Raw genomic sequence first — 21,808 nt, forward strand, 5'->3', positions numbered from 1 at the left:
GATATTAGGATGGCTACACCAACTTGCTTCTTAAGACCATTTGATTGGAAAGTCTTTTCCCAATCTTTTATTCTTAGGTAGTGTCTATCTTTGAATTTTGGGTGTGTTACTTGAATGAAACAGAAAGATTCCTCCTGTTTTCATATCCATTCTGTTAGTCTGTGTCTTTTCATAGGTGAATTAAGTCCATTGATATTAAGGGATAGTAATGACCAGTGATTGCTCATTCCTGTTATTATTATTTTTTTTGTTTGAACTGTGTGTGTTCGTCTCTTCTTTGGGGTATACTGCTGTGGTGTTATCTATTGCCTGTGTTTTTGAGGCTGTATATGACTTCCTAAGGTTGGAATTTTCCTTCTAGTGCTTTCTGTAGGGCTGGGTTTGTGGATAAGTATTGTTGAAATCTGATTAAGATATCAGAAACTGGAAAGATCAACCATGCTCACGGATAGGCAGGATTAACATAGTAAAAATGGCGATCTTACCAATAGCACTGTACAGATTCACTGCAATCCCCATCAAATTACCAACACAGTTCTTCACAGACCTGTCAAGAATAATATTCAACCTCATATGGAAAAACAAAAAACCCAGCATAGCCAAAAGAATCCCGTACAATAAAACAACCTCTGGAGGCATCATGATCCCCAACCTCAAACTCTACTATAGAGCTACCATAATAAAAGCAGCTTGGTACTGGCATAAAAACTGGCATGTGGACCAATGTAATTGAATTGAAGTCCCTGACATTAACCCGTACTCCTATGAACATATAATTTTTGACAAAGAAGCCAAAAATGTACCATGGAAAAAAGAAAGCATCTTCAACAAATGGTCCTGGCATAACTGGATGTCAACGTATAGGAGGCTGCCACTAGATCCATATGTGTAAGAATGCACAAAACGTAAGTACAAGTTAATCAAAGACCTCAACATAAATCCAGTTACTTTGAACCTGATAGAAGAGAAAGTAGGAAGTAGTCTTGAACACATTGGCACCAGAGATTGCTTTCTAAATATAACACCAGTAGCATAGACACTGAGAGTAACAATCAATCAATGGGACCTATTGAAACTGAGAAGCTTTTGTAGAGCAAAGGACACGGTCAACAAGACAAAGTGACAATCTACAGAATGGGAAAAGGTCTTCACCAACCCCACATCTGACAGAGGACTGATATCCAGAATATATAAAGAGCTCAAGAAATTAGACATCAAAATGCCCAAAGGTCCAATTAAGAAATGGGCTATAGAACTAAACAGAATTCTCCACAGAGGAAGTTCAAATGGCTGAAAGACATTTCAGGAATTGCTCAACATCCCTAATTATCAGGGAAATGCAAATCAAAATGACTCTGAGATACCACCTTATACCTGTCAGAGTGGCTAACATCAAAAACACTGAAGACACCATATGCTGGAGAGGATGTGGAGCAAGGGGAACTCTCCTCCATTGCTGGTGGGAATGTAAGCTTGTACAGCCACTTTGGAAATCAATATGGTTCTTCTTTAGAATATTGGGAATCCATGTCCCCCAAGACCCAGCTGTAGCACTCTTCACATATACCCAAGGAATGCTCAATTATACCACAAGGGCATTTGCTCAGCTATGTTCATATCAGCATTATTTGTAATAGCCAGAACCTGTAAACAACCTAGATGCCCTTCAACTGAAGAATGTATGAAGAAAATATGGTACATATATACAATGGAGTACTACTCAGCACAGAAAAACAATGACATCATGAGGTTTGCAGGCAAATGGATGGATCTAGGAAAAAATCATTCTTAGTGAGGTAACCCAGACTCAGAAAGACAACATAGTATGTACTCACTCATAGTACAATACTAGATGTAAAACAAAGATGACAAGACTGCTACACAACTCCTGGGTGTCTACCCAAAAAACCAGACCCTAAGAAAGACACAGGGATTGCCCAATGACAGAGAAATATATGAAGTCTACATGAACAACCTGGACAACAGTGGTAGTAATGAAGGGCAAGGTTTGATGGAAAGAGAGCTTAGGGGAGCAGGAGATCACAGCTGGATCAAGGACAGAAAGGAAGAACAAGGAATAACAGACCATGATGAATGATGACCACATGAGAACAGGAAGAAGCAAAGTTTTAGAGAGGTCCCCAGAAATCCACAATGATGCATCCACTGTACACTACTGGCAATGGTTGAGAGAAAGCCTGATCTGACCTAGTCTGGTGATCAGATGGCCAAACACCCTAATGGTGGTGCTGGAACTCTCATCCAATAACTGATGGAAGTGGATGCAGAGATCCTTAGCCAGGCCCCAGGTGGAGCTCCAGGAGTCCAATTGTTGAGAAAGAGGAGGGACTGTAAGAGTGTGAATTGTTGAGACCAAGATTGGAAAAGCACAGTGACAAATAGCCAAACTAATGGAAACACATGAATTATGAACCAAAAGCTATGGAGCCCCCAACTAGATCAGGCCTTCTGGATAAGTGAACCAATTGAATAGCTTGAACTGTTTGGGAGGCACCCAGGCAGTGGGACTGGGACCTGTCCTTAGTGCATGAGCTGGCTGTTTTGAACCTTGGTCTTACACAAGTACACTTTCCTCAGATTGGAAGGAGGGGACTGGACCTGCCTGTACTGAATCCACCAGGTGGAATTGAATCCCCAGGGGAGTCTTGGCCCTGGAGGAGATGGGAATGGAGGGGAAAGGCTGGGGGAAGATGAGCGGGTGGGAGGGGTAGGACAGGGTAACCCATGGCTGATATATAAAATTAAAACACAAATATAATAAATATAAAAGGAGAAAAAAAGAAAGAAAAAGAAAATTTGATGTGTTGGTGACTAAAGGCATAGGCTAGCCAGGCACCATGCTAGCCAGGCACCATGCCATGAATCTCCATCTTTAGCTTCTGGACTTGAGGTTTACTCTTGATTGATTGCCAGGTAGGGATCTACTGCATGGATTAAAAATATTCCTCAACACTCTTGACAAAGTCATGTCTCTTTTCTTTAGAGTTCTCATAACTAATGCAACAAACAAGGCCAGTGGTTAGCAAGAAAACATTTTTTTTAACAAAATCATCAAAACATGAGTAATCATTGTCCAACCACTGCACACTTGTCCATCTGCCCCATCACAATCATGGGAGATGGTCCAGGAAGAAATTGATGCTGAAACTTCACATGAAGAATATTCTGGAGGAGGGCTTTTGGGGAGAACAATACAGAAGGTTTCCTTGTAATGAGATAACCCAATATTCTGGACATTTAGTTTTATTAGCCAATAGCTCCACTCCATTGTCCTTCCCCACTTAACTATTCCTTACTTATATAATACCACAGGCAGTGTAGGTAGGCAGCCCAGTTTCTCAATATTCAATCTTACTTCATTTCATAATTTTTGGGAACGTTTTCATATATCCTTACTTCCATCTTAGTAACATAGACTTTTCTGGTTTAAAGGACATCTGTGGCTCTGTATCCTGAAGGATGGGACTGTACTACATGACATGATGGCACAATCTTACCTCTCTTTTTTTTCCAGTATATCTTTAACCCAAACTCTGAAATCCTGCTGCATCCCTATTTTACTCTACCGTGATGTTTTTGCTGTTCCTCTATGTGCCACTTTACAATACTCTATTTATGTATAGTGCCATCACGACTTATTTTTCCTCTTTATTTATACTTATACCAACAATAACTAACATGTCAGTATATAAAGAATGGACTCTGCCTTCTTTCCCTAAAATAACTATCACTTAAAAAGAGTGACTAAGGAATGCTTTGAAGTCAACTGATTCTCTAGTTTCACAGAGGGATTGTTGATTGTTGATAACTATTGTTGCAAACACTGATCACCTACCATAGGATCATGGCAGGCAAGGGTGTGAAAAAGTTCAGAGCCCTGAAAATAAGCCTAAAAGAAGAAAACATCACCTCAATCTTACTGCAATCCAGGCTTTCCTGAAAACTTAAAAAAAAAAACCCTCTTAACTATAGGGAGAAAGATGGCCTGAAATAAAAAAATAATAACAAATTGTCACCATGGATGAAACCACAGGTGGATATTTCTTACTTGTAAGGCATAAGTAACATGAAAATCTACATCTATTATTCTTTAATCACAGAACAACCACAAATAAAAGGAATGTACAAAACACAGGATAAGAAATCAAAGTGTTTATATTATGTTTATGTTTAAAGAATTTATTAAGCACATGCCTTTCTCCTGAATTAATCCCAAGGAAAGACCAAAAGCAGAAAGAAATAAGAAACTGAATAAGGATATTCAGATGGATTTGATAAAGAGATAGATATACAGAAGAAAAACAAAATGAAATGATGACAGAAATGAACATTTCATCAAGTGGTGGGGGGCTACTCCCATTTTTTCCAGGGAAATCTTGAAAAGAGAGGGATAAGAAATATTTCATAGAAAGAGAGACCTAGCTGATGAAAGGAAAGGCAGAAACACAGGATAGTTTTGAGAGTACCTGGGTCAATACCTATAGTAATATTTTATTTATATTGAAATGTGATGTTATTTGTATGTTAATAAAGTTGCCTTGAGGTCAGAGCAAGCCAGAGCAGAAGCTGGGTGGTAGTGGTGGTGGTGGTGGTGGTGGTGGTGGTGGTGGTGGTGCATGCCTTTAATCCCAGCACTTGGGAGGCAGAGCTAGGTAGATCTCTGTGTGTTCAAGGACACAGCCAGCATGGCAGACACACACCTTTAATCTCAATACCAACCAAAAAAGACCTGTCTGTACAGACAGGCAGTGATGAGGAGGTCATGTGGCTGGGTTTACAACCAATGAAAAAGCAGAATAGAAAGTCTATAAAAAAAGACAAGACATATAGAAGTAGGTCTCTTGTGGAGAGGAAAGACAGCAGAAGCAGTGAAGGGTAAGGTTTTCTGCTCTTGCCCTGACCTCATGGATTTTAACTCTGCAATTGTTCTGTGTTCCTTATTTAACAAGACGGTTACATCTACATTTGGCACCCAACATGGCAAGAATTCATTAAAAAACTGCTTGCCTTGGCAGTGGGTCTGGCTTCCTGCCTGGGCAGGCCCGGCTCCCTAGCTAGGGCCTATCTAGGGCCTAGCTTGGGCCTAACCCGGGCCTAGCTCAGTTTAGGACTCAGGCCCACCTATCTTAGCTATAAGTGGTTACCACGGCAGCTGGAGTTACTTGCTTAAAAAGCTGGTGCTACAAACAACTCAGGCCTGCAAGAGCTACCTCTAATTGCAGTAGCTACACACAACTGCAGATAGGCTGCTTTTGGCTGAAATGCCAGCGCACGTGGTCAGTCGGAGCTTAAGGAAGCCAGAGTCCAGGCTCGACTCAGCTCAAGCAGGAACATTGAAGTGGTTGGCCACCCTGGATTCCCACCTCGGACACTAGGTAGCTGTTCTGACCTCGTGGCTTTTAACTCTGCAATTATTCTGTGTTTCTTATTAAACAAGATGGTTACATCTACAAATACCCAATGATCTCTTCTATCTCTTTAAATGGTCTTTTTAAATCAATTCCAAGGGGCAATGGAATAGACCAAAGCACACCTCACAGTCAAGTGCAGACTCTTACAAACACTTGGTAACCATGCATGTGGTGAAGCCATCAGCTTATGCAGCCCTGCCTGGTAAAGCTAGCTCAGATTTCACTAGGAACCTCTGTGGGGCCCACAATTAAGTAAAATACAAATTTCTGTGGAAAGCATAAGATATAGAGTGGATCATATAGAAGACACAAGTTGAAGGCATGAGGACAAGGCAGAATATTATGATCATTCAGTCATGATTAGTGATCAATTTGTTCAACAGTTGAATGGAACATGGAAGTTTTGGGGAGATGAGAAAAAAGTATATGAATTTCAGCATAGAAGAATGACAAGAATTCCATGTCAAAGGCATAGAAAATATTCTCAAAAAAATGATAGAACTGAAGTTCCCAGACTAAAGGAAAGAAATGTCCATCAAGGTCCAAAATGGATAAAGAGTATAACATAGGTAAGAAGATATGTTAATAGAGATCTCTGCCTTTCTCACTTTTTACATGTTACGGGATTTCTTTGTTTTACAAAGCATTCATCATAACCTTTCTTTGTTAGAAAAATAGATTGGCCTGGTTTCCAGTAACTCTGTTACTCAGTTTTATGAGAGATAAGACTATTTTCTATGATATGACTACACAACATTGCCTTTATCATTTCAGTCTACTTGTAGCCAAGACTTCCCCATCTTTCCCCATCTTTTTGTTGTCTCTACCTTTCCTTTCTATGTATATACTCCTACTCTATTTCCTACCAAGTTACTTTCTTTTAATTACTAGTCCCTCCATGGTTGACCTCTGATTTTTCTTTCCCCACTTTCTTCCTTATACTGCAAACACCTGACATTTCATTAGAGAGATAATTGAGAGTGACTTTTTCTCTAAAACAATGGGCAGTTAAAGAATGTCTGATAACAGTTTCATGATCAATCACTACTATAGTTTCATGGCAGTCTTACTGATGGATAATAACTCATATTGAATACTTTGATCAACTGTTGGAGGATGACTGCTGGGAGAGCTAGGAACCCTGAATACAAGGCTAACAGAAGGTACATCACTTCAAACCTACTAAAACAGATTATCTTTAATACTGAAAACACTCCCACGTAAGGTAGGAAGAAGATTTGAATTAAATCAACAACAAAACTATACCACTGACACAAAAACTGATGGAAAAATTCTAGGACTATTGTACAAGTGACATGAAGAACCAAATCACTTTTCCTTCAATAATTTATTAAGCTCATAGTAGCACTTAAAAGGGAAACAGACACAACTCAATATAAGAAATCAAAATGTTTATAAATATGTTCAAAGAATTCAAATAACATAAGTCTATTTTCTGAATTAATCACAAGAAACCAATAAATGTTGAAAGAAATCAAGTAATTGATTCATCCAATCAGATTTTGTTGTATATGCCAAATAATCACCTGAGTGTGCAGTAGGAAGAGACTTGTAATCTGATCTATGGCCAATTCCTAGCCAGATGAATTTTGTTTACTTTGTTAAGTTTACTTTGTTCTGATGATATTGTTCCTGAGTATGTATGGGGACAAATGTTTCAAGAATATCTCATAGCTTCTTAAAGTAATCTCTGATGCCTTTATGTGCTTCACAACCTCCCAGGCATAAGAAAGACCTTCAAGTAGATAAAGATATCTCTTTGAAAGTGGGAGGAAGAGTATGCTCAGGATTTACCCAGGGAAGCTTAGAAGCAGTACTCCTGGGAGAATAAGTAAATGATACATAAGAAAGTGTCCATCAATCCAATATCCATAAGTTGTACAAATATTAAAATCCCCAACATGTGGAGATAAAAACCAAAAGTGGAATGGTGGCCATTATGTGGCTCAGCTTTGCTGGATATTTGTCAAGCAGCTTTGCTGGCTTTATGATTTTTGCCATTCCCATCAGAAATGGCTCTGCCAACTAAGAATATTTGATATATACATTAGGTGAACTTAAAACTTTTGTGGTGATAATACTCCTCCCAAAAGCAAGAGACTCGTACCGACTATGAGAATTCCCCTTTTGAGCTTTAGTCAGGGAATCCACAAACATATATAGCCTTTTGCTATTCCCTTGGTTGCCTCCCAGAGGTTGAATAGGGAAAGTTCACAATCTTGAAGGTACCATGTGACTTAGATAAAAGACTCAGAGGATTTGGGCTGGAACTGATCCCAAAACAGTAAGGACTAGCCTACATAGTACCAGATGGTGATGTACACACTGCTAATGGAGGAAAGCAATCAATAGTTCTACCTAATTATGATTCCTATGAATCAAAACAAGAACTATCATGGCAAGTTACCCCTAAATGTGCAATAGTCGCACTTACATCTTGATAAGAAACAATGGCTATCTAATTGGATGCAAGCCCTTCTCAATAGAGGGAAATGATGCTCAGTACTAGAAACCTAGCTCAATACAAATGACCAGTGAGGTTATGCATCACAGAAGTGAGCCTTCTTTGGCTACTCTCCTAAACAATACAATTACTTTAGCTACCTTGCAAAACCTATCCTTATATCCATCTGTAAATGTAGACCTCTCTCCTCATCAAGAAGATTTCTTTGAAGCAAAAGGAGACCATTATATAAAACTAGAACTCATCAAAAATAAGAAAACAACTAGCCATGGATTTCTTCTCAACTAATTTTATATCTATATTAATATCTATCTAAATCTATATATCATACAACTTTTGCTCACAAAGCTAAGGAAATTTTGAAAAAGTGGGGACAGAAATATTGTAAGAGCCTAAGAACTAGGAAGTCTTCTGTGAGATTGTGCCTTCTAGCTATACTAGGGAAGTTGAACTAATGAATTATCAACAGTATGACTGTCTAAACAGTACCTGGACAGTTCCAACAAAAGCTGACATGTGTAAAAATCCAAAAGAACTGGCCCATAGATGAAAAGCTAAGGTAATTAACATTGTCCAGGGACGAACACTTTGATTGTGTGACACTAAGTGATCATCCTTAGAAACATATACATGCAGGCAACATGGAATGAACTCAACATGTTCTTATGTATCTTCATCTAAATTTATATGTAATAAGTTAAAGAAGAGGATGCCATGACTGGGCTTGGAGGTACACACCTTCAGTTGAAACACTTGGGAGACTGAGACAGGTAGAACCATGTGAGTGTGAGGTCATCATGATCTACATAGTGAGTTACATAATAGCCAGGGCATATAGTGAGACCCTGTCTCAAAAGAAAGGAAGAAGGGGAGGGTTCTGTGAGCTCAGGAGAGGGTGGGGTCTATGGAAGGAGGAGAAGGAAAACAGAAATTCTATTTTAGCTGTAATCTTATAAAAGTATCATATTAAGCTGACTGTATGAGAAGACTTGTATTTAAATATTGTTACCATCTTCTTTTGAATAAATTACCTTAGCTCTGTCATCAGACAAAACTGGTTTGGAATACAACCATTGACACTTGGTAATAAAGCCTAAATACACTGCCCAATAAAACAAATAAACAAGTGCATAAATAGCCTAGAAAACCCTGAAGGAGAAAGAAAAGCACCAATTTTAGCACTAATGAAGAATAATTACAAAGACTCTTCATAAAATATGAGGTGACACAGGAATAAGGAAACAGAGTAGGAATCTGTCTCTGGACAGAGACAACAGAACCAACAGGAACTACTGACTTCTGCTCTGTGAACCTGCTTGCCATTCCTCTTTCCTGAATGGGGTCATATTTGCTCTTCTCTGTTGAGAAGTGACCACCACCAACAAGCACTAAGACTGCATCTTACTTAGGGTTTCTACTGCTATGAAGAGACAGTATGACCACAGAATCTTTAATTAAGGAGAACAATTAATTTGGACGGTTACAGTTTCAGATGTTTAGTCCATTTATCATGATGGCATTAGCATGCAGGCAGACATGATGCTAGAGAAAGTGCTGAGAGTTCTACATCTTGTTCCACAGGCAATAGGAAGTGTACTGTCTCAGCACAAGACATATATTCAGAATAGGAGATCACAAAGCCTGCCACTACAATGACACACTTTCTCCAATAAAGCCAAACCTACTTCAACAAAGACAAAACTCATTATAGTCCTACTCTTATGAGCTTATTGGGGCCAATTACATGCAAGCTACCACAGACAGCAAGCTCAGGTTGCTAAAAGTAACCCTGTCTTAGCCTGAAATTTGTACATTTCAGCTTCTATAGAACTTGTCCACTTCTGGAGAAAATATCCTTCAAGTTTGGGATAACAAAAATCACTCTATGATTGTCAGAAAAATATGATACTGCCCCAAAACCTGATCAAGTCTTGGTCTCTTTTAGCAATAGTTACAGATTATACCTCACAATTGATTAGAGAAGGTATTCCTTTATTGCTGAGTGATTAGAAGGTTGAAGAACCCTCATTCAAAAATACAGTATGAAGAGTACATAGAACTTCCTTGTACATTGTAGAGCAATGCCATAATTACTTCACAATAATAGGTTTTTGTTTTGTGGTATGGAGTCTGAACCCAAAGTCTTATACATGCCAGTAAGCTCTGTACCACCGAGCTATGTCACCAGCTACTCAAAATAGACATTTTAACTGAATGCGCACAGTTTTTATTTTTTAATTATGGTATAATTAAGTTTTTCTTTCCCTAATTCTTCCTCAAAACCATCTCATTTATCCTAAATTACTCTTTTTCATCTAATGACCAATTTTTCTTATTAATTGTCATATGAATATATAAATAAATTTCTAAATATAGTCTGTTCAGGGTGTACATTGCTCAGATTTTAGAAAAAGAAATACACACATGCTGATTTGTGAAGGCAGAATGAAATTCCTTTACAAGCACTTTTCTGGTCATGTCTGGTTCTTCAATGACCAGGAGAGGATGCACCCACCATGCTGCACCACCCATGCTGCACCACCCATGCTGCACCCACCCATGCTGCCTGTACAGGGAAAACAGAGATGTTTAACCTTTAATCTTCTGGGTTTACAAGACACGGCAACAACAACCTACTTCAACTTAGGCTTTCCAACCACAAAAGCTACTAGTTAGTTCAGTAAATGAAGAGTAACATAACCCAGGCAAGGATGAAATGTATGACAACAAAACAGCTCTCCAAATTCATTCCAGTTAGGGCTAACATGGAGCATCTGATACACCTGAAAGTGAACACATGGGAATGAACCATACATTTCTTCATAATTCAAATTTGTGCACAATTTTGTTAGACTTTGAGAGGAAAACTGTAACAAAAGCAAGCTAAAAATCTGGGCAGTGGTCAGGATGAAAGGGAATAGAATGAAAATCATATTTTTTTTAAGTAATCCAGGAAGGTGGAAGAAAGTGAGAAAACCCCAAAATGTCACAGAAGGAAGGAATGCTTAGAATACCAACATGCAAATCAGAGTTCAGGTGACACTGAATCTTAGGCTTTTATGTTCCAGGGTCAAGGGTAGTGAGCAAAGTAGACTCATGATTAGACAAAGCAATAGATACAGGATCTAGGATAGGAGCACACTGACTCAATGGAGTATCTGGTAACCTGAGAAGAGAGACACAAAAGTATTTGACCATGCAGTGTGCTGCTCTTTGTTGGCACTTTCTTGACTGGCTTCTCAAATTTGAGTTTTCTAGTTTTATCTTATCCATATATGCTTTGCTTCTCAAATGGAGCCCAAGTAAGGAAGGGCTTCCAGTCTGCCACTGCTTCCTGTGTTCTTTAACACATTCATCTTGATGGTTCATTCACTTGACGGTTTTTACACTGCCAGGATTTATCCATAAGTGATATGGATTGAAAATATTTTGGGGGAACAGAGAGTTAATAACATACAAATCTTCTGTAGCAATTGCCATGACATTGAGGGACATAACCTTTGCCTATCAGAGGACCATGATTCTATTACACTAAAAACAAAAATCAATTGGTTGGAGAGGATACCTTGGATTCTCAGGAGTAGAAGTTGGCAGGAATCCTTGTACCATAGTGAATTTAGTTTTTCAATGATAACACTATTTCACTGTGCTTATAATGTATGCTGGTAATAGAAACTTTCCTCAGTTGTATACTAACATGGCCTGGTGGACTTCACTATAAATACAAAAAAGTAAACATATATTTATATGCCAAAAGATATTTATTTTATTTGAATTTTAAGATAAACTCTATTTGTTTTACACCTTCATTTTATAGATTTACACATATGCCTGAGTGTATGTATGCACACAACTTACATACAGAAGCCCTCAAAGTTTAAGATTAGGATCCCCTGGGTTTTGACCACAATGTGCTTCCAAGGAAATAAATTGTGGTTCTTCTGCCTGAATAGCAAATGTGGTATACTCTCCAGGCCCTAAAGACAAAATGTTACCAATTCAAGGGTAATGCTATTGCAAGGAGCAGTTCCTATACAACCATTAGAAATGCAGTGCAGTGTGCCCCTGGCATTGGCTCACATGGTTCTATTGGCCATGTGAGCTTCAGACCCTTTGATTAGTATTGTGGTTTCTGATGATGGATGAGAATAGATGAAGAGGCAGAATATCCTCCACCTTGCTGGTGGCACACAGCATAGTAATGTCACTTCTTCCCAGGTTCTCACTAAATCTCTAGCAGCTATAAAAGAAAACATTTTCTACTGTTGGCTCAACCATCACCAAAAGTAATTAATCAAAAAATCCAGAAAATAATGAGATGTTGTAACATACTCTACTCCTGTTCTTTAAATTCAATAGTATGTGGTTAAAGGAATTATTCATATACATTTTTTATGTACCCTTTGCCTAGTATTAGATATAAATAGAAAATGAAGAGAAATAGAGACTTCAGCAAAGTGTGATGTCACAGACCTCTAAGACAACAGACAGATATGGAAGACAGTGAGTTCTAGGCAAACCTTGCCTTCATAGTAACTTCCAGTCCAACCTTGGATATTCTGACACCTGGTCTCAAAAAACAAACAATGAGAAAACCTTAGGAAGTGTCAAGTCTACTAAAAAAATGACAAGGAACAAAGGAATCCTGGCAATGTGAGAACAGTTCTTCCATAGAGAAGAGCATACCTATTGTTTATCAATTACCACAGGATCAGCACTGAATTAATATGTAGGCAGAGAAGAGGTTCTATGAATTGGAAAGAGAACAAGGATGCATTTATTGGAGATTTTGAGAGAAAGGGAAGAGAAAAATGTTGCACTTATATAATAATCTCAAACAATAAAGAAGCACTAAAAATAAAATCCACAACTAATTTGAGAGAAAACAACCATAAATCCACATATTTGTTTTTCTTCCCACCTGTATTTAAAAAGAACACATTTGCTGCAAATATTTTATATAAAATAATTTCTCTTTTACCCAGGGTGAATCACTACGAGACAGATAACACTGTACTGGATTATGAGCAATATATTATATGTTTCTGAATTAATGCATTTCACACAATTTAAAGGGACCTAAGAAAGAATAAATGGAGTCAGGATATCTTATGAGATACTGAATAAAGTAAGTCTAGTTGCCCCTGGATCATCAAAGATACAGACCAATCAAGACCCTTATTACTGTGGGATTAGATTCTGCCTAACAAAAGCAAAGCCCTGGGTTTGATACACAACTCCCTTAATTAACTCCATACTTAATATATTGTGGTACACACAAGAACTGAATAAGGAGAAACAGAAATCCATGGCCATCATCTACACAGCAAGCTTTGAATCAGTCTTGACAATAGGCAGTACTGCTTGAAATATAAGCCAAATTAAACAATACATAGTGCAAAAAGCATATTTCAAAGGATATCAATTAAAAAGATTCACCTGAAAATGAAGGAAATGTATTCCTTTCTTAAACTTGGGGCACTATGAGATTTTTAGAAAATTAAGCAAAGAAGCCCTGGATTTGGAAAATTATGATATTATGAATAGGACTCGAGTGTTTGGAAAGGAAATCTTCTAAGAGTACAGTATGTACACAGTCATTGTGGTTGTTCTCCTCTGTGTGAGCTTAGGAATGACAGTCCAGAAGTCCTTCCTTTTAGATAACATTCCCACAAAAGCTTTGTATAAATCCATAGGCATAATTATATATGCATATGTATATGTATGTGTATGTGTATATATGTATGCATTTATATATAAAATATATGAATATATTATATATATTTCACTCACTATAGCTAATTATAATTTTTTTACAAAATCGTCAAGTAATGACTTCATTGATATATTGATTCTGCTTCTTTTTCAAGATGTATAATTCACATTTTGGGTAAATATTAGATGTTCATAGGCAACATCATCTCAACTACCATATTCCTACCCCTCACAGTCATGCATGGGTTTCTTCTTCAATAGAAAAGGAGTAAAGACAAATGTTCTTGTTTGATCTCTCAGTGTACACACCATTTACAGACACAAGAAATTATAGGTGGCAAAACCTTGGCTAGAGCCTTGGAAATAATAACAGGGGATGCAATGGTTATATTGGGATTCAAGTACATGTTTATTCCTCAGATGTGACTGTGTGCCCCTAGACACATGTGCCAGAGCTCCTCTACAGGAAGGATTAATGTCAGTATTCAACTCTGGTGTGATTATGGCACTAAAGTAGTAGAGGTGCCACCCAGGAGCCCTGATATGTGTGTTTCCTCCAGGACTGAATCAGTAAAACCATAATTTTCTGGAATAAGGAAATACTTAATTCTGATGCTCCCAAATTCTATATGTAAGATTTTTAGCATCATGTACTACTGTGTAAGCATCCAGGATTCACACCTGATATAAACTTCAGATCTCCCTAAAATATGTATCAAAATCCCCCAGAAATACCTGGGCAATGACTGGTATGGTACAAATAATTCTAATAGATGTAAACCTTAGCATTTTATCCCAATTATCATTTGCGCTGATGAAATGAAACAGTTTCATGACACTCAGGAAACTGACACAGTCACAAGTAGCAAATTCAGGAACCCAAACATCACTCACCCTCCTATAGTTAAGCATCATCCCAACAAAAAGCAGAGGTTTTGTGGCAGAGGTTTTGTGCCAGGAACCCTTAGCTTCCAAAAAGTCCATGAAAAGAGGTCCTATAATTAAAACATGGAGGAGAATACCAGGACATAATATTCTTAAACACATACATATATATTTACACATGTACATATATAAAACACACTTGTATATATGCACATATATAAATACAAACACTTTCACATTATCACACATACAGTTACACATGCACATATATAAATATCAATATACACTCATGCACAAACCTCAGTATACATATTCACATATGTCTTTACTATGTATATTAGTCAGTGTATCAGTACATATTGATTTCTCTCCCCTTGAGTACAAATATTGAAAACTACAAGATTTTATCCAATGAAGTAATAGGTAGGCAGAATTTAACATAAAAATGTGGAACAATAATCCACTTTGAATACTATTTTATTATAAAATTTTAGAATAATATTTCATGATCTCAGTTAATGTATAATAAAGCTTTCTAACCTTGAGTTTAAATGTTACTGAAGGGCTCACCAGAGTTAGCAAATAAGCAAACATCAGTAACATGGATTACCTGCAAAGCAAGGTCTACATGATCCCTCTTGAATCATAAACAGTTGTTGGGCCCTGACCCCTGTTCCTTTAGTAGCTGTTGCCTTGCTTGTTGACCTTGATCAGATGTCCTCCCTATGCTAACTCCTTGCCAGTTCCCTTCCTCCTGAACAGTTTACTGCAGGTTTCTTGTTTGTGTATCCTGCACATTTGTTGTCATCAGCTTGGATGCAAGAATGCAAAACATCTTTAGTGAACTTCTGCCCTCAGGAGTTCTCCCACTGTGCTATCAGCCTGTATTTAAGGCCCCTTCCCTCCTTCAATAAAGGGAATTCTACTGAGACGAATGACCCACTGTCTTGTCTCTGTTTTTAACCCTTAGCCCCTTACTTGGACATTGTGAACGGGTGGTAGCATGGGCGCTACAAGTGGAGGTTCCACTGAGATCCAAGAAAGAAGGGACACGCTAAAGGACATCCAAAGTCAGGCTGGCCAGCATTTTAAAAGAAGGTAAGAGCGGGTGAATTGTTATGGGTGCAGCTAGTTCCCAGTCACTCCTCGAGGAACAGTTCACTGGACTGCTGAAGCAACGGGGCACCACCATTAAGAGTAGGACAGCAAAAGATTTCATTCAGATCTTCCATAATGTTATTCCCTGGTTTCTGGTCTCTAGGGGATTTAATATACCAGATTGGGAACAGGTTAAGATTGACTTACAAAAATGCTTGAATAAAGAAGGGCCTGATTTCATACCCTTGGCTACTTCCTCTTTGTGGCGCTTGGTTAAAGATATGTTGTTTAGTGATAATTTCAAAGTTCAAGAACAATTAACTAAAACTAAAACTGTGTTAAAAGTGGTTCAGGCAGAGGAGGTGGGCAGGAATGTGTGCCAAAAGTGCGCGTGCTTGGGCACATGCCTGACATGGTGTACAAAGGTGCGTGCAGTCGCGGTGGTGCACAAGATGGCCCAGAGTGGCTGCAGGTATGTGCCTGCAGGGGGCAGAGCTGCAAGGCCATGATGGCGCACACCCTGGGTGGGCACCTGAGCCCTCCAGCTCCACACACGGTTACCAGGACCTAGCGTGGCGACTGCTCCATGATGTCATGTCTTCTTTGTGTTGAATTTTTACCTGTTCCTCATTTGGGTGTTAATCCCTGAGGACTTTCACCTAATCATGTGTGGCAAATGGACATCAAACATGTGCCTTCCTTTGGAAAACTACAATATGTTCATGTATCTATAGATAACTTATTCCTCTCTAATTTTTGCCTCTGCTCATTTAGGTAAAAGGGTTAAGGATATAAAAAATAATTGTCTTTATGTTTTTATTTATATGGGAGTGCCAAAATACATAAAGACTACTAATGGTCCTGTCTACAACAGTACAGGGTTTTCAAAATTCTGCCAAGATTTTTCTATTGTTAATAAGACTGGTATTCCCTATAATCCTCAAGGACAGACTATAGGAAAATGCTACCATTTTACCTTAGAAACATATTTTGCTAAAGTAAAAAGGGGGGAGCTAGGAGCTCATCTTCCCTCTCCATTTATATATTTAAAAATTTTATTGGTGGATTCTGCTAAAATATCCACTACTGATAAGCACTGGAGGACTCCTGTTGCAAATCATCCTCTAGTACGATGGAAGGATCTTTCTACTGGCACTTGGAGGGACCTAATCCGGTGCTGGTGTGGGCCCCAGGGTCTATTTGTGTCTTTCTGCAGGACAATCAGGTTCATCTTTGAGTTCTTGAGTGCTGTGTGTGCCCTCTAGCTGCTGCCAACTCCCAACATGGCAGAGAACTATTGGGCCTACATGAAAAACTCTCCCCTTCTGATGCCAGTGGGGATTGAGAGCAATCCAACTAGCCTTAATAAGCATTAATGTACGCCTAGGAACTGTAGCCATGTGGTTGGATTCTTTACAAGGTAATGAATTGAAACTGCTTTTTCAAGTATGTTTGAGATTGTGTCATTCAAGCACCTTGGAGATTGAAGTGTAACTCTGACATTTGGTAGTAGGGTTACTGACCTCCATTTGTTAACAGTACCATGCCAGCTAAGCCTTTTCATTTTCACAATCTTCTTCAAGCTGGTGTAGTACCTACATTTTCAGGAATGGCTCTGTGCAACATTTATGGCCTCCTGAAATTCATCTAGTTCCCTTTTGAAGATACCTTAAAATTTGTGAGCCTGAAATGTAACCATTATGAGACCATTAGTTCTGCTCCTTGTGCCCTGTCTCTGCTTTTCTTTGTGGTTCTTAATTGTTCTTTTTCAGAGCTGCCAGCTTAAGTCATGCTGGGATTAAAAAATGGCCTTGGTGGTTCTTGTTCCTGGAGTTGTGTCTATGCCAGTGGACCATTACAGTAAGACACAGATGGTGCTCACACACTCCAGAAGAGAATTTGACTTCACTGCAGATATTGTTGATACTACAGTGGTAGCAGCCACCACTGCTACTGTTTCTGGGATTACTATTTCATAGTTGGTTACTACAACTAGTACAGTGAAGACCCTGGCAGCAAAAGTAGATAACACAGTTAATTACTCCTTTATTCTATTGGTTATGATAAATTTAATTCAACAGTAATATGCAATTTGATTGCCTTTGGAAGTTATAAAACTTATAAAACTTGAGTTCCACTTACTTTTGGGATACCATCTTATGAGAACTCCAATTTACAGTAGGACTTCTTAAGGAAGGGAATGGCTAAATTGCCCTTAGCCTACTGGCTATGGGTGGGTTAGGACTCTGTTGGTCTTGTCTGTGTTGAACACACAGATTGTAAGCCTAGTGCCACTTTGAGATCTTTGGCAACAGATAACCCTACAGCTCACACATGGTTGAACCTTTATGATAATGAGTATTCAGTGATGTGTAATACCTGGGGGGACACTCACTGACCTAAGACAGAGAGCCTGCATGGCCTGGGGAGATTGTCTTCATGATGAATAAGGTGATGTGCTGATGTCCCACGTGACCTAAGACAAAAATCTCATTTTTCTTTTTAGTAAGGGGGGGGGGGGATCTGTTGGGTCCTGACCTCCATTTCTTGAATAGCTGTTATCTTGCTTGTTGACCTTGAACAGATGTCCTCCCTATGCTAATTCCCTGCCAGTTTCCTTCCTCGTGAACAGCTTACTAGAGGTTCCTTGTTTGTGTATCCTGCATATTTGGTGTTAACAGCTAGGATTCAAGAATGTAAAATATCCGTAGCAAACTTCTGCCCTCCGTGGTTCTCCAACTGTGGTATAAGTCTATATTTAAGGCCTCTTTTCTCCTTCAATAAAGGACATTCTACTGAGATTAATGACCCACTGTTTGTCTCTGTTTTTAATCCTCAGCCACTTGCTTGGACATGGAAAATGGGTGGTATCATGGATGGTACAAACAGTGAACAGTGGGGTTGTTCAGAGGGGAAAGATAGCCCACCAGCAGAGTCTCCTGACAAGAGTCTCTGACCTGTCCTGTCCCTCAGCCTGAAAATTGTGCAGAGCTTTCCATGTGCAGCTTTTGTGCTGGAGAGATGGCTCAGAAGATAAGAGCATTTGCTAGTCTTGCAAGACACTCAGGATCAGTTCCCAGCACTCACAGGACATCTCATAACTGTCTATAACCCCAATGACTAGAAATTAAATATATTATTTTAACCTCCATGGATATCTAAAATGCATGTGATACATATACACATATGCGTACTAAACAGTCATCTGCAGAGAATAAAAATACTTTTTATAAAGATACAGAGTTTGAGACATCATCTGTTCTAGTGTGAGTTTTGTTACTACTGTTGCTTTTGTGCCAATCAAGCTCATGCAAGCAACATTTCACATTCCTGTAATAACCCCATAAACTCATGTCTCTCCAAAGCAGACTGTGGAGGAATGGCTACATTGATCTGTTATTGGCACACTACTGAGGTAAAAGGTTTTCTCCTGTCTTTCCAGGAAAGGATGAACAGCACTATGTTCTACCCAAATGAAGTGACTGACTATCGTGTGTCTTCCTCGATAGCTTAGTGCCAGCTTTCTGTCCTAAGGTGGTCACTCACAAGTCATTCAGTTATTAACTGTGTCTGTAATCCAACAAACACTGTGACAATACTCTCAGAACAGGCAGGCCTGTGTCTAAGTAATCATATCTCACATATAGAGTCCCATATTGTGGGTTCTAGATCCTGCATACCTTCCAAACCCAATGTGACAAACTACTGATAGACAAATAATGGGAAACAACCCAAGAGGAAGAGCTCAGTTCAACCATCCTAAGCCTGCTCCAGATTGTCTTACAATGTTGAAACTTTAAGTGTAGTTGAGAACATTAGTCTGAAAAGCACAGTGGTTAAATGGTTTAGGTTACAGCAGAAACATGTTCAGCTGTGGGAGTCCAGATTTCTATTGGATTATATCTTTTACTTTTCTGAAAGAAAAAGGGTAGCCTGAGAATCAACCCAATGTTAAATACCACAAAGGACAGAGTCCACATCATTACTCACAGGTAGAGGAGCACCAGGATGTTTGCCAACAGTGCTAATGTTTCCAGGGAAAACTTTGGAATCTGGTCTATTGCTCTTTTCCTTTAAGAATTCTGCTCTCTAACTTTTCTTGTTGGTGAGGACTTGATTTTTTCTTCTAGGTCTGGGTATGAATCCATGAAGCCAATCTGTAGTATTTATGTGATCAGAAAGGTGGTAGAACACTCACTTCTGCCAGTAAAATGACCAGCTCTGTATCTGTCATGGGTCTGGATAATATAAGTGTCTTCTTCAGTTTGAAGTTCATAATAGTTCATGCTAACCCACATTTTGACTTCTTTCTAGTTATTTTATGCAGTAAATTAATAAGTAACTAAGCCAATGTTATTGTCAAGACCAGAGGTCATGAATATTAACAAAAAATGCAATAGTATATTGACAAGCTGCAGGGATGTCCAAATCAAGCTATTGGGAACTCATGAAACTTGGATTATTGGCTGTGGAGACTGCATGGGACTGGACTAGCCCTCTGTTTGGTGAGACAGTTGTGTAGCTTGATCTGCTGGTGGGGTGGAGCTGGCTGTAGCGTCAGAATCCATCCCTGGTGCAAGAGCCGTTTTTTTGGAGCCCAGTACCTATGATGGGACACCTCATGCAGCCTTGAGGCAGGGCTTGGAATTGCTTCTACTGGATGTGCCCCACATGTGAGGCCATGACAGCATGTGGGGGTTAGTGGGGGTGGGTTAGTAGAAGGATGCTTGCAGGGGGGACAGGAGGAGGGAAGAGGTGGATCTTTGGTATGTAAAATGAATGAAAACATTTTCTTTTATTATTATTATTATTATTATTATTACTATTATTACTATGTTTTAATTATATACATCAGCCATGGGTTCCCCTGTCCTTCCCCCTACCGAACCCATCCCTACCTTCCCCCAACCCCTCCCCTCAAATCCCATGTCCTCCAAGACCAAGACACAACTAGGGATTCATTTAAACCTGGTGGATTCAGTAAAGGCAGGTCCTGCCCCTCCTTCCAGGCTGAGCATGTGTCCCTTTGTAAGCCCAAGGTTCCAAACAGCCAGCTCATGCACTAAGGGACATGTCCTGGTCCCACAGCCTGGGAGCCTCCCAAACATATGAAGCTATTCAATTGACTCACTTATCCAGAGGGCCTGATCTAGCTGGGGGCTCCACAGCTGTTCGTTCATAATTCATGTGCTTCCATTTGATTGACTATTTGTCCCCGTGATTTTAGCAATCTTGGATTCAACAATTCATGCTCTTACATTCCCTCCTCTTTCTAGACAGTAGGATACTTGGAGCTACACCTGGGGCCTAGCTGAGGATCTCTGCATCCACTTCCATCAGTTATTGGATGAGAGTTCGAGCTCGACTGTTAGGGTTTTTGGCCATCTGATCACCAGACAAGGTCAGATCAGGCTTTCTCTCGACAATTGCCAGCAGTCTACAGAGGATATCTCATTGTGGATTTCTGGGGACCTCTCCAGCACTCTGCCTATTCCTGTTCTCATGTGGTCTTCATTTATCATGGTCTGTTATTCCTCATTCTTCCTTTCTGTTCTTGAACCAGCTAGGATCTCCTGCTCCCCTAAGCTTTCTTTCCCTCAAATCTTGCCCTTCATTACTCCCACTGTCGTCCAGGTTGTTGATGTAGATCTCATCCATTTGCAGAGCAATTGACACAGTCAACAAGACAAAGTCACAGCCTACAAAGGTCTTCACCAACCCCACATCTGACAGAGGGATGATATCCAGAATATATAAAAAACACAAGAAATTAGACATCAAAATGCCCAACAGTCCAATTAAGAAATGGGCTATAGAAGTAAACAGAGAATTCTCCACAGAGGAAGCTCAAATGGCTGAAACACATTTAAGGAATTGCTCAACAGCCCTAATTATCAGGGAAATGCAAATCAAAATGACTCTGAGATACCAACTTACATCTGTCAGAGTGGCTATGATCAAAAACACAGAAGACAGCTTATGCTGGAGAGGATGTGGAGCAAGAGGAACTCTCCTCCACTGCTGGTGGGAATGCAAGCTTGTCAGCCACTTTGGAAATCAATATGGCACTTTCCTTAGAAAACTGGGAATCCATGCCCCCCAAGACCCAGCTATAGCACTCTTGGGCATATATCCAAGGAATGTTCAATCATACCACAAGGGCACTTGCTTAGCTATGTTCATATCAGCATTG

At 39.3% G+C, this 21,808-nt stretch overlaps 1 pseudogene; it reads right to left on the reverse strand.

Annotated features, from left to right (window-relative positions):
• LOC118572618 overlaps positions 1-16,122 on the reverse strand; it is a 35,973-nt pseudogene extending 19,851 nt beyond the window's left edge.
• Between the last annotated feature and the right edge of the window lie 5,686 nt (positions 16,123-21,808).

The sequence above is a fragment of the Onychomys torridus genome, chromosome 22, assembly GCF_903995425.1.
Source record: "Onychomys torridus chromosome 22, mOncTor1.1, whole genome shotgun sequence".
Taxonomy (NCBI): Eukaryota; Metazoa; Chordata; class Mammalia; order Rodentia; family Cricetidae; genus Onychomys; species Onychomys torridus.